This window comes from Gymnoscopelus microlampas (assembly GCF_963454915.1).
Source record: "Gymnoscopelus microlampas genome assembly, chromosome: 22".
In the NCBI taxonomy this organism is placed as follows: Eukaryota; Metazoa; Chordata; class Actinopteri; order Myctophiformes; family Myctophidae; genus Gymnoscopelus; species Gymnoscopelus microlampas.
The window spans coordinates 10523952-10538416 of record NC_139959.1 but is presented as its reverse complement, the minus strand read 5'-3'; the positions used below and the strand labels follow the sequence as shown (position 1 = coordinate 10538416).

The 14465-nt window shown below is 39.9% G+C and overlaps 1 protein-coding gene across 2 annotated transcripts in view; it reads left to right on the top strand.

Moving 5' to 3' along the window:
• Positions 1–277: 277 nt before the first annotated feature.
• fam49bb (family with sequence similarity 49 member Bb) overlaps positions 278–14465 on the top strand; it is a 61580-nt gene continuing 47392 nt past the window's right edge. The window contains exons 1-2 of one of the 2 annotated variants that reach the window (XM_084048834.1): positions 278–396; positions 13145–13234. The gene's annotated coding sequence lies outside the window, so the exon portion shown is untranslated. Of the gene's footprint in view, positions 397–2331; positions 2489–13144; positions 13235–14465 lie in introns of those variants that run through there. The other variant, XM_084048835.1, reaches the window with a different exon arrangement.

Sequence of the window (14465 nt, the reverse complement as noted above, 5' to 3'; positions counted from 1 at the left end):
GATGGGGGGGGGTTATGCCTTTATTATTGATAGGACAATTAGGTTGACAGGAAATGGGGAGTGACATGCAGTAGCAGTAGTTTGATGACCTTTGATCATGTTTTTTTTTTTTTTAGTATTAATAATGTCTTACAAGTCCTTAAATTGTCACTTTACTGTCATCTGGGGACCCCTCCCCCAAAAAAGAAAAAAAAATCATGTGGGGCCCCCCTGAGGGTCGCGACCCACAGGTTGAGAACCACTAGCTCCAGGCCACAATGACGCTCAATAACTAACCCGGAAATAGGGACAGCGACGCCGATGTCTTTTCTCTGAGCTGCTGTAGCACAGTGTTGTACACTAGCGTGGTGGCGTTGGGACCACATAGTCCACCGTTTCTCTACGATCAGCGCCAAGGTAAGACCTAAGATGCTCTTATATCTGTACTTTATTCACGTCAAACGTGTTTCGCGACACAATTCCTCCACTTTCCACCAGTTGCCATTCAATCGCACTTGTTTTTTTTTTGAGTAGAGACAACGTGTCGGGTCGACATTAAATTACATTTAAGTTGACAAATGATAAATAAACACGTTTAGGGTGATCTGTTAGGCCAGATCTTTGATTGTGTGTTCTGTTTACAGAACAACACTTCACATTCAGAATCAGATGGCACAAAATGGTACGTTATAGTTATACATGATGACCCATATCAGGTTATCACCAGGCTGTGACTCAAACTATAGGGCTATATATGGTGTACATTATGATTACACTTTGGATGGTAGATTCATTGTAGATGATCTTTCAGGCTATATAAATCATGCACATTTCACAGCTGATTGCTTGGCTGACCTGGTTCTAATAGTTTGTCCTTCCACAAGCTGATAATAACGGTCCATAAATGATAAATCCATGCATGACACATCACTGCTATTCATGTTTTTTTTTTAGATCATTATGTTTCACCTTTACAGTTTACTTTAGCTATACCATCAACTAGAAAGATGGGGTAATTTCCATCACACCAAGTGCCTTCTCTAAGTGGGAGCTGAAAGTGGAAGTCAGATCTCCAGGAAGCAAACAGTATAGGCTGGTTAGTGGTATAATTTCATGGGTTACAAGAGTTCTTTTTAAAGAATCTTGGTTAGTAATTTCACTCAACAACAATGAATGAATGTCTTTTGGCTCATATCTTTAATCCAATACATACATACATACATACATACTGTGACCACTGTGCAGAGGTAGGCTAGTATAGCCTATATCACTAGTTCTCAAAGTGGGGTCTGGGGCCCCCCAGGGGTCATTGATGAGGTTCCAGTGGGTCCTCGGCTAAATTAGTTAATATTGCATCAAATCAGTTAAGCCACTTTAATGCGTTGCTACACGACATGTTGAGCTTATAGATCGGCTATTTAAAAAAAAAAATCAAAACCCTATGAAACATTTTGAATAGCTTTAGAACCATTGGCCTACACTACAGTATATCAATGACTTTTGACCAGCACTTGCAGCCAATAGTTCATAGACTGGCACAAAGTGATATGGTGCAAACATGCTGAAATAAAATAGGAACTGGAAATGAAAGTTCTGCAGAGCTGACTAGTGTCAATCAGCCAAGATCTGTTGCAAGTCAGTGGAAAATGGCCTCAGTCCATCCTTGAGCACAGAGCACAGTACTGATAGAAATGACAGCATCACTTTGTTGCCAAGTGGTGATTGACACATTTGTACAGCTTGATTCTTTTTTATTTAACTTGTCCGCATTAAGCCTTTTCCCTGAGGCTTCAGAGCTATACTATTTCTGAAAGTAGGAAATATAGCCTGTTTATGTTTTGGAGTTTTCTCCAGCCGATCAATGGAGACAATTGCCTCATCAGAACACAGTTTCGCTTATACCCAATGTATGGGTATAATTGGGTTTTGGAAAGATAATTACTTTGCTGAGAAATATGGAAAAGGTGAGTTTACATCCGTGGCAAATGAACCTTATGATGATTTGTTATTCATAATATGAATAATAAATCACACTATTATTGTGCCACTGACTCAGCCTTTTTGTTGTACAGTGAACAAATGAGGTACTGTATAACTATGCAGTATATTAAGATACATATGCTCTTTATTAAGAGAGGGGGTTTGCTGTTATACAGTTTTGTCATACATTTTGATCAGTTTGGATAATGTCGTTTTTTATGAAGATGTCATATCCTCTATCCTGTATATAGTACATAGTCATACAGCTTTTGACTGAGGTTGAATAAAGTGTAGCCTACACTCTCTTGATCACGCCCAGTGTTGAGAGGCAGCGCAACAGAACATAGCTGGCTCTCAGTCTCAGCCTATCTCTCATTCTCTTACCTTTTAATTTATTGTGCGAACAGACACGGGGTGATTGTGGATTTATTCTACCACTGACGTGACGACGGTAGATTTGCTATTGGACAGCATTACCATCACGATGTGACTCGAGGATTTGCGCTCACTCACGCTCAACTTTAATTCTGTAAGTACATCCGTATATCTGTGTCATAGCAACACATTTTAATGCCTGTTTCAAAGCGCACGGAGGGAGGCGTGTTGGTATGGCAGAAGTCCACTGTACATAACTGTACAATGTATTAACTACTAGCCCAGTTATTTTATTGGTTACAGTTTAATTCAACCGATCGATCTAATGATAACGTGTGGCTGAATGGTCTTAAAATAATGCACTCACTGAAGGACAGTGAAGGTTTGCATGCATAAATTGATGAATCTCAGAACCCTCAAAATGAGTTTGTACACTAGAGATGTAATCTAGAGGTTGCCTATCTGATTAGGACCGCTAATTGACTGTCATGCAGGCGTGTCACGCAGTGCCGCAATGCTGGGTCTCCTTTGAAATGGCAGTGTGTCTCTCTCTTGTAATATTTACACATACTTCCACTGTCATCATCAATCACTGACTGTGGCAAGCCTGCAAACGTCAGTAACTTTAATCGGTGAGTCTCTGTTGATGTAGCTTTACGGAACGGATGGAGAAATGTTGACCCCATATAGCCTTTTAACACACTGGAGTGTTGCAAATGGAGTGCTAGTTAAAAGATTTCTCATGAGCTTGTTTGGAAATCTGCTGCAACACTTTTTTTGACTGACTAAGCTGAACCCAAATTACCCACAATTAAATGGTCTGGGCCTTATTTATTTTTAAAAATCTGTTATGGGGTCTTCTTTGTGTTTTATATTCCTTGTTTAGTTTGTTAGATATCCAGAACCTTGTTCATATTTTAAAGTTCTCATTCGCCACGACTGATTTCAGTCATTTGGATTCCATAGAAGCCAGCATGTCTTCTATGGGTTATTATTTTAAGATTAGAGCATTTGAAGTGGTCAAAGTAGCAATATGTGCAGAAGCATCTTCCGTAAAATCCTAATGGTCTGGGATATTTCATAAAAGCAACGGTTAAAGCCTCAATCAGTGATTTCTTCACCTGGTCGGCAGTATGTAGAACAGCAGGAACAATATTACTAAAACATCATCATCATTTCACATATTGTGTTAATTGTTTAGGAAACAGCGCTAGAGTGGGGACCAAGGGCTCCTTTCCCACTGCTTCCCACTGTTTCAAAATCACTGTTTCACAAATCGCACATTAAGAAACAACTTTTGCAGTTGTGAGATTGCTTTAATCCATGCTTACATCAGTCAAGGAATACAGTAGTAGGAGCGTGTTGTTGGGGACTTGAGTCATTTTGTATAAAGAAATGTTCCAGTGCTCCTGGTTACAGCATGCTCTCTCTCTCTACTCATTCTCCATTGCATGTCTGTGCTTGTCCTCAAGCTGCTGCCGTGTTGAAACGACACACTTGATTCACCCAGTCAGAAAGTTTTCTGGTTCCACTCCAAACTAGGACTGATTCTTACTACACTCGGTATCATCGTAATGACATGCATCATCTCATTTCTACATTTCAATTTGCAAGGCCATGGGTTCCTTCTTCTTTCTTAATAGCTTGGCTAATTTGTTTTCTTGTGTATTATGGGATTTTAATTAGCTCTCTTTGTTTATCTTGAAGGGTGAGATGGATAAGCCTGCTTTTTTTGGCATTAAAAAAAAAAATGATAGTGGGAGTTTGCCACTTTCCTGTGCAGAGTAGACTGAGAGTTTGACACTCTGCTGTGCAGAATGCAAAGAGACTTATTAGGGAAGGATTTGTTGTTTTACTTTTAACCCAGGCTGAAGGCTATAGCCCACTGGTTCCCAAACCTTTTTAGCTCGAGACCCAAAAGAGAAATTTGGCTAGCTTGGGTCTCCCCAGGACCCAAGCTAGTGAAAATAGCAGATCTACAAGCTCACACGTTGTGAGCTTGTAGATCTTCTATTTTCACTACTTCTTAAACATTTGTTTTCTAATTTATGGAATTTATTAGATTTTTTTTTCTTTATTCATAATTCTTTTGAAAAATCATTGAATTTGTTTTTAATTCATGAATGTTTTGAAATCATAATTCAAATCAAAATGTACAGTAGGAAACAAAAAACAAAGGGATATTAACTCCTGACCCATAAAAATGTGTCCGCAACCCAAACAAGACCTGACCCACTGTTTGTGAAATAGTGCTGTAGCAGCCTACTATAAAATGAGCAAAGGAGTGAGGCTCTTAAGCTGTGTTGCTTTTGATGGGGGTGTTTTGATGTGTGTGTGTGTGTGTGTGTGTGTGTGTGTGTGTGTGTGTGTGTGGGGGGGGGGGGGTGTGTGTGCCTGCCTGCCTTAGAATGTGCACAACGTGCACGTGGCTAGACTGATAACATTGAGCATCCCCCTCTCAACTTTCTCACTTCCCTTAAGTTGTGATGCAGCCTATTAGCCATGAGAAGAAGAGGGAACAAAAATATCAAACATTTTTTTCCCTGTGGGTCTGCCTTCAAACAGCATGACACATTTCTGTATGTGTTGTTGTGTACTGTATGTGCAAAAGACTTTGCGTAGGAACACAAGGTTATAAATAGCGTGGCTTTTTCTGAAAAATTAAGCTGTAACATTTGCATTTTTGCACAGATGCACACAAGCATAAGTCTAAATCTACAGCAGGGGTCTTCAACGTTATTCAGGCCAAGGACCCCTTAGCTGAGAGAGAGAGATAAAGCATATCTACATATTGTATGAAATTATGTTGCAGATGGAACTTTTTCCAAATATTTCATATTCGTTGGAATCATGTTAATGTGTATTTTCAGACATTTAACCACTGAAACCGTCAATACTTGTAAACTTGACCTTTCACTCTGCACTTAGTCTGCTCTTTTTTCCTTCTACACTCTTTGGCGAAAATAGTAGATCTACAAGCTCATGAGTCACAACTCCTCGTGCTGCGAGCTTGTATATCTGCTATTTTGGGCTAAAGTTCTAGGAATGCAAGGATTCGAGTGGTTAATGTAAAAACATTATCCCATCACACAAAGATTTGGCGGCCCCCCCTGTAGTAACTCTAAGGACCCCTTGGGGTCCAGGACCCCCTGTTGAAGACCCCTGATCTACAGTATAAGAGTCTGTATTATAAACGTGTAATTCTTGTTTTGAAAGGTGCTTTAATAAAATGTACTTGCATTCATGAACAGGATAGGAAATCATTATCTTCAGTGTTTAGCTATGGCTTTCTACCCCACTTTGGCAGGAGGCAACCAGCCTTCATTTGGATGTCCTATTCTCTAAAAATATAGTTGCCTCACAGGGAATTTGGCAATGCATCAGCCACTGTGTTATGACCTGTGTGCAAAAAAAATGCTTAAAGTTGTATCCTGGGGATGATTTATTTATTAATTAATTATATCATGGGACTGTAATGCACTAATGCAGGCATTATGTCGACCGCCTACGTGTTAGTTAGTGGACACCATACGTGCAGGGATTCTGCTACAGATGGCGAGTCAGCAGGCTAGAAATTCAGCTTTCACACGACTCTGCTGTCCTTACTACCCACGCCATCTAGCCTTATGTTAAAGCTGTCCTGAGGGGAAGATTTACATAGAAGACTTTATTTGACTGAACTGGAACTCTGAGGTGTACACTTTTCTATTTATTATAATTATTATTATTGTTATCCTATATTAAAATGGTCTTATGGGAGGACCGACCGACCGACCGGCCGGTGGACGGACGGACCTCGTCGTCACACTCATGTCACTATGACTCGGCCATAACCATATAAGCCATATATGGTTATGGCCATCTATGTTACTGAGCTCCATACATGGAGCTGTCTGATTTGTAACTCCTTATAATATAAGTCCCCTACCATTGCAGCTACGCCCAAATATGGAGTGTGTTGTCTAACCTCAATATGTCGTTATCAGGCGCAACCAAATCAGTTAGCTCAATATATGGAGCTCTATGGCCCGAGCTCATAGGTATGAGGGCGGCCCGAACTCTAGATGCCGAACCTCTTAAGTTATTAAAGAAAGAAAACCAAATAGTTTTACTTTGCAATTATGGTTTTGGTATGGGGAAAGGCATTGAAGTAAAGTTCTGCATCAATATGTGTTTGTTATCCATGTGGTTGACAACATGGGGTGCTTGACACTGACTGAAGAAGGTCCCCAGACTCCCCACACATAGATTATATTGATTACCTCATTGGTCTGTTGCATACTGAACATATGTTTTGCAGTTTCCAGAACACACAGGCTCCAGCAGGCATACACATGTTCCCCACTTATTGACCTCTCCATGCGGTTGAGTAAATTAAAAACAAATTGTTTTTTGCACTTGTTTCATGTTGGCCGATTGATCTTACAGATTGTTGATAGGCGGTAGTGGTATGTTTTATCTTTCCTCATCCAAAGCCATTTCTGCACTGTAATGTAATGGCATACTGGCTGTGATGTGGTTGGTGTCCCTCCTCTGAATCAATAAGGGTGTCGTACTGTGTGTATGAAGCCTCCTGGGTTATTATTGGCGTGGTTTTGTTACGGACCAGTTCACACGGGATAAAACTGCTTGTTGTCGTGTATCACACAAAAACAATTTATTAGCAGAGGCCGCAGGTACTAGCAAAGAAAATGTCTGTTTTGAGTCAAGTTCTCAGTCACCACAACTGATTTCAGTCATTTGGATTCCATCATCAAGCCAGCATGAAAATAGCCTATCTACAAGCTCTCAATTCGTCACGCATTGAGAGCTTGTAGATAGGCTATTTTCGGTTAATATTTTAAGATTAGTGCATTTAAAGTGATTATGTTCAGAAGCATCTGCCAATAAAACCCTAATGGTCTCGGATAAAAGCAAACGTTAAAGCCTGGTTGGCAGTATGTAGAACAGCAGGAACAATATTACATCATAATTGTACATTAATTGTTTAGGAAACAGCGCTAGTGTGTGGGGGGGGGCTCCTTTAATAATGTTTCACAAATCGCATGTTAGGACTGAAAATGTTTCAGTCATGAGATTTTATTTTGCTTTAATCCAGGTATCCATCAGTTATTTTGGTCCAGGGACCTTCGTAGTTCCTTGAGGGGCCTCCAAATGGACCCTTACAGGTCTGTAACGCTGAGTGTGTACAAATACATTAGTAGTTTTTTTTGTACACTCAGAGTTATGGGGGGTTCTTGAAAGAAAAGTTTGAGAATCACTGAGCCTATGTTAGCCTATGTTTTCTTCAGTTCTTCATTTACGACGCCATGTTATAGGATTTCATAATATCAAAGGTAGTGGACACCACAGGGGGCCCGGTTGGGGGTTCTGAGCTGCAGTCGTTAATGGGGTGTTTTTATCTAACAGAACATATTTTTAAAGGCGCAGTTCACCCAAAAAATTACACGCCCCATGAAGCCTTGAATTCATGGAGATTGTTTTTTTTTGTTGCATTCCTGAGGCCATAATTTGATGACCGGCGTAGTCTCAATTGAGTCCCCTACTGAGTCTCCTACTGACTGACGACCCGGTCATCAAATTATTGGGTTAGGAATACGACAAAAAAAAAAATCTCAATAAATTCAAGGCTTCATGGGGTGTGTAATTGATAGAAAATAAGTCTTTTTTTGGGTGAACTATCCCTTTAATACCTGAGCAATACCACATAATTGCTCAGGTATCATTCATTGTCATTTATGAATGACAATACCTGAATACCTCTCTCAGCACAATAATCAGCTGAAGGACATGACATGAGTGGTTCTTGTGCCATTGTTTGTCTTGTACACTTTCTGCTATGTAACCAATAGAGAAAGATGTTTAGTTGTTTAGTGGAGTATGAGACAGTATTTTGCCTGACCATCGTACATTACAAATTGATGTTCGATACTGCCTAAAATGTTGGTATCGGTAAGTATGCCAGTCTATGCCATTCCCATACCACATCATTTATCACATGATATATCATTTACAGTAATCAATTATTTTGAATGCTTCAGTTGCTCTACTGTTTTATATATATGTTTTTTATTTTAAGGACCCCCATAACTCTGACAGTGTACAAATGGAACCAAATGGACCCGTAAGGGTGGTCCATTTGGTTCCATTTGTACACTCCTGAGTTACAGAACTGTAAGGGTCTATTTGGAACCTCAAGGAACCCAGAGAGTCCCTGGACCCAACTTTTAGAACCACTGTCCTAGATTTATTTAAATTACGCACTGGTATCGGATTGGTATTCAGTATCGACCGATATGCAAGTTATCGGTATCGGAAAGGAAAAAATGGCATTGGTATATCTCTACCTAGGAGACAATGGTGTTTGAAGTCCGACACATTTACCTATACCCTCCTTTTAAAGATAACCTGGAATGAAGCCATACAGAAGTAGGAAAAAGCACTTCCATAATAACAGAGCCTGTCCAACATCTTTGTGCTAATGTTTCCATTATTTCTATTAGAATTAGAACCAGGATATTTCCTGGCACAATAACATTAGGTCATCATGACCACTGAGTCTTGTCCGACCTCATTAGTGCCCAGGCCAGAAATGATAGGGTTGAATCAGGGTTCTTCAAAGTTTTTCAGGCCAAGGACACCTTAGCTGAGAGAGAGATGAAGCCTGGATGGACCCCCTCTACATTGTATACAGTTATGTTGCAGATTAAACCTTTTTATAGATTTCATAGATGGCTTCATAGACTTTATTTATTTCACCACGTACCCTACCCTCAAGACATTGTAAACTTCACCATGGCTCTGTACGTCTTTTCCCTCTACACCAAACCTCTTCGCCGAAAATAGCAGATCTACAAGCTCACAACGGCTCGCAGCGTGAGGCGTTGTGAGCTAGTAGATCTGCTATTTTCGGCTAATGTTCTCAGAGTAGGGATGCTAGTGTTCCAGTGGTTAATGTAAACCAAAAAAAGTTCCTATTACAATAAGACTTGGCAGGCCCCCCTGTAGTAACTCTGAGGACCCCCTAGGGGTCTCGGACCCGCTGTTGAAGACCCATGTTGTGGAGAATCGCATTAGGTCTCATATGTTGGCCATGCCTGGCTTAACATCAAAACCTTCTGCATCCTTCTCTTTCCCACTTGTAAGTATCAAAGAAAACCATTGAAGTCTGTGGGCCACCCACTGTCTATTAATTAACTACATAAATTCATCAATGTTTGTGTGTATGTATAGGTTCATAGGCTCAGGATTTATAGTGCGCCCCCTATCCAGTTATCACATAGGCCCCGGGCGCAGTCTGCAGTAAGAGAAAAGAAAGAGACAAGAGAATAACATGGGAAAAGACAAAAAAGATGTATAGGTATAATTTGTCTCTCTCCCTCTCTCTCTATATATACCGTATATATATTGTGTGTGTGTGTGTGTGTACTGTAATGCTCCTCATTGACTTACATTGTACAGTGTACTTTTAGCCTGTAAACTAACTCAAACAAAGCTGATTCTGACAATATAGATAGAACATCACCAAACCCAGTACTGTTTTTTTTTAAATACAAATGTCAACTTCCTTTTAGCTATTTTTATTAGGAAGAAAACCCAGACTTGATCCGGATCTTCAAATTGTAAATTCTAGTCAATGGAGAAATTATTTTAGATTTCTTGCCCACCTTTGGAGTTACATCATGGCAAGGTAACTAGTACTACACAACCCAAACCTCTACCAAAGTGGTCTTGCCCTTAAAGTTCACCTGTTTTTCACACTTGGATGTCAGCCTACTACAAGGGAAGGAAGGAACTTAAATGTGTTGAACTTGACCTACAATTGAACCCTCTCCATAGAGCACCTGTTTTTAGTTTCTGATAATTACGGACCCACGCAGCGCTTCCTCATTTCTTTATTAAACACTTTCTTATTTGTGCACTTTGATAGCCCATGTGTTTAATACTCACAAATCTACTACACACGCACACACACAGCACCCCCTCTCATTCACAGTGCTTGTCTCCGCAATCGACTCATCTCTTTTCTCAACTTGATTTATCCGTTGTGAAATTCTCTGATTTGTCTTGATGTCTTGTCGCTGTTGTAGTTCTCACAGATAAGTTGTAAGGGAAGGGGCACAATGTGACCAATACAGTAGCAATTTTGTATATCTGTCTCTGTATCTATTCTAATGTATGTGTATATGTGTGGATAAATAGATCTATAAGCATACAGCACTCTTAATGTTGCATTTTGCCCGACAGTTGTAGTCAGTCTTCATGATGCTCTGCCACAGATGTCACTCAGAATATCCCCTGTGATATGTCTGCTCTATTTGATTAGATGCAAAGGTACAGTCCCCTTTCATGGAGTTGGACATATATGACCCTATGAGAATGAGTGGTGGAAAATACGTGTTGGAGAATGAGTGGTGAGTGGTTACAAAAGAAAGTCTCTTGATACTTAAGCAATCTTTCTCCCGGTCATGTATTGTTGGGAGTTTTTCTCCTTAGCCGATCTGTTCACTGATCCGGCTGTGGGTTCAAAGCAATTCAGGGTTCGAAGTCCGATCACATTCAGGCATTAAGCACCGCCAGCCCATTATAGCGGTACATTTGTATGCAGGCTGGCAAATTGAGAAGTACCTCCTTAGTGTTAATGGTCTCACTCTGTTGAGCCTGCACTGAAATAAAGTGCCACACAACTTCCTGAAGCCAGTATATATGTCGGACCTTGCACACACACAGGGTTTGATTTGTGTTCTGCCCGTCTTGATTTAAAGCTAATTTCAGGTCCCTGAATTTCATTTTATATTTTTTTCTTTTGATTGTCAATATTGAAGAACAATTCAATATCACATAAACAGTGGTTTTCATTTTCCTCTTTCAATTCAAATCATGCTTAGATGTTTGCTGAATGCTTATACTGAATCTTTTGTTGGAGAAAGTTGAACGATCAAAACAGGCAATGTCGTAACCATGTGCACATTCTGCACAAGGAAGCAGGAAAGTCCGCAGAAAAGCCGAAGTTCACGCTGAATCAGAGGAAGTGTTGCACAATAGGAAGTGGCGTGTTTTTATATGTGTGTGTGTGTGTGTGTGTGTTTGTTCCACTATCAAAAGTCCTGCAACAAACCCAGGTCTCTGTAATGATGGGAAGCACTTAGCTAACCATGTTCTTGCTTTTCTTTCCCAGCATGGCATCATGCCCTGTAGCCTGTCTGCTCCTGTTACACTGTTATTTATTTTAATTTATATTAAAATGTATAATCTCGATTTTCCTTTATGATCCTATAATTTTTTATAATTTTTATGGAGAAAAAATAGAACTACATGGTGACGGGTAATGAAAGAAGATGTTTGAAGACCGTTCGATGGCCTGGTTTATATTCGTCTATTGATTAACTGGCTTATATTATATCGTTGCCGTCAGTCAGAAACCTCTTATCTCCATTTTTGAAAAGCGGCGCAAAGCCACACATTTTGAGCTTGTCCATCTGCTACTTTTGATGCTTTTGAATTTGAATCCTGAAAAGTAACGATTTTGGACATATGAGGTTTCCACCCGACAGAGATGATATATTATATTATATTACTGGCCTTTCAGACACATGCAACAGCATTTGTTCTGCTGATGATGAACGACCAATGAGTTCAGCATGACATCTCGCCAATATAGCCCAAGTACAATAGATAAATCACTGTAGGATTTGTCATTTTTACTGTACACAATGTTGGTGAGAACACACAAGATCTTCTAAATAAAATCTCAGAACTAATAAACGTTGGAATTGTGGCTGTGAATTACAGGCTGAAGACTGACAAGTAACAGGAATTCCAAATAAATCATTCCTATCAGCTATTAGGCTATTAGGCCTACAGTAGGTTAGTCTATACATCGGACATACTGTTCATTTTGTGCTCCCAATTGATGGTGGTTGTGTTATGGTATCAGACCCAAAAGGTTCAGGCTTCAGATTGTTATGCGGCTTGTGCTTAATTTTTATATTTATAACATGATGGCACCAACAAAAATAACAAACCACATAGGGTAAATATGCCATTCTGATTTTCCGGCAGTCAACATTGTGACTTGTAGAATTTATTCCCAGCCAAAAAACATCAGTGGTTACTGGTTTGTAATTGGCGACACCTCATTGGCGACACCTCAATCACCTGTCAATGATTGAAAGAATTAAAGTATTTTCTTTAATCTAACATTTTATAATTTTGAGTTTTACTGCCTGTAATGCTGTTATGCACTATTATTTATAATATGTACTAGCAGAGACAATAAAACACCATTGAACCTTGGACTTTACTATTTACTGTAGATGTGGTATATGAGAGATAATTCACTGTCAGCAGGTCAGTAGTGACTATGAAAATGTAAAAATAACTGAGAAAGGAAATCCTGATGACTGAACTAAGCCTACCTAGTAGTAGTAGTAGTAGTGGTAGTGGTAGTGTTTTTCCCCCCTCATTTCTTGAAATCGTAGGAGTCTCTAGAGATAATACGGGTTGTTGGGGTTGGATTTGTGTCAAGCAAGGTTACAGCAAGTCTTAACTAAGCCCTCTCCAGGCATCGGGACTCCCTCTTCCTTTGGTATGTCGCATACATCCTAACCTTTTTACTTCACAAAAACTACGCCTAAACCTAACCTTAACCCTAACCCTAACCTCACAAACACTATGCTTAACCCTAACCTCACAGAAACTATGTCTAAACCTAACCTCAAAACCACGTCGACCTGGGCGAAACACCGGGAAAAGACAGAGTCCGTCATGCGTGCAGTGATTTAATGTGGATGTGTGTTTTCATTCGCAGGCTGACCTTCACTGGAGGATTGTGCCCGGGGGTCACCTGCCAGGCCGGGTCTCCCTGCTCCTGACTGACCGGCGCACAGCTCCGCTGCTTGTAAGAAATGTTGTTTTTTGTTTATTTGAGAAACGGCTAAAAGACTAGACACGCAGACCTACTAGGCTGGGTGCTGGATCAAAAAAAGTTAAACGCTGTATAAGAATAAAGATCTGCACACCAGTATTTCTGCTCCCAAATGCAATTTACTTAGCAACGTTTCGAAACGTTACTAAGTAAATTGCATTTGGGAGCAGAAATATTTGTACTTTTGTTTATTTATCATGATGTAAGACCAGTGGTTGAAAAACGTGTTTGCTGCTTTGCACAGTAACAAAGATACGGAGCATTAAGCTTTTTGTGTGGAGCTCTTTCTTTCCTTTATTCTCTGAATGACCTTGGTCTGACTAAAAGAAAAAACAACCTGCAGTGATCGTGAAGACTACAGTTGTTGAGACTTGTTGGCATATTAGCCAAAAAAACATGTTGTATTTATTCAATGGAGTGTTACATTTACAAATGTATTCACTAAATGACTTGGTGTTAGAACCATCCAACTGTTGAATTTCAATGCGGTTGCCATGGTACAAACTGACGCAGGTCTACAATTATGGTTTCAGTTTGGAATCGTGTCTGTGTGCGGTGCACCTTTGAGACTATTATTGTCTTGCTCATGCTGTGCTGCACTGTTGCCAGATTTTGCGAGAGAAATAAGCAACCGGGTCTATGAAAACAAGCCCAAAAGAAGCGACTATTATAGGACACATGAGCACTTTAAACCTATGTGTATTGGCTATTTCAAAATAGCCAATCTTCAAGCTTGTTGATCTGCTATTTTCAAACAAATCTTGGAGAAAAAAAGTGAATTTTGAATATTTTTCTAAACATTTTAACAACGGAACAAAAATCTGGTATGGGGGTCCCTGGCACAAAATATTTTTAGATGGAGGGGTCGGTGGACAAATACAATAATTTGACATGAAAATGTGAGAGCCACTGGGTTTAAACAGCATCAGGAAACGGCCCAAATAAGCAACTACATTTTACAGACAAGCCCAAAAACCCTGCAACCCGAAACTATCAATAATTTACAAGCAACTTTACAGAAAAACAAGCCGAAAGTCGCTTATAATAAGCAGACATGGCAACACTGCTGATGTGGGTGTGCAGCATGTGTAATGCCGGCCGGCTCAGGAAATGAAGTGCATTGTGGGCCATAAAAAGCAGTTGACTAATGTAGGTGCTCCCACTTCCTGTTCCCCAAGGCCAGTGTGTTTATGTAATGAGCTGA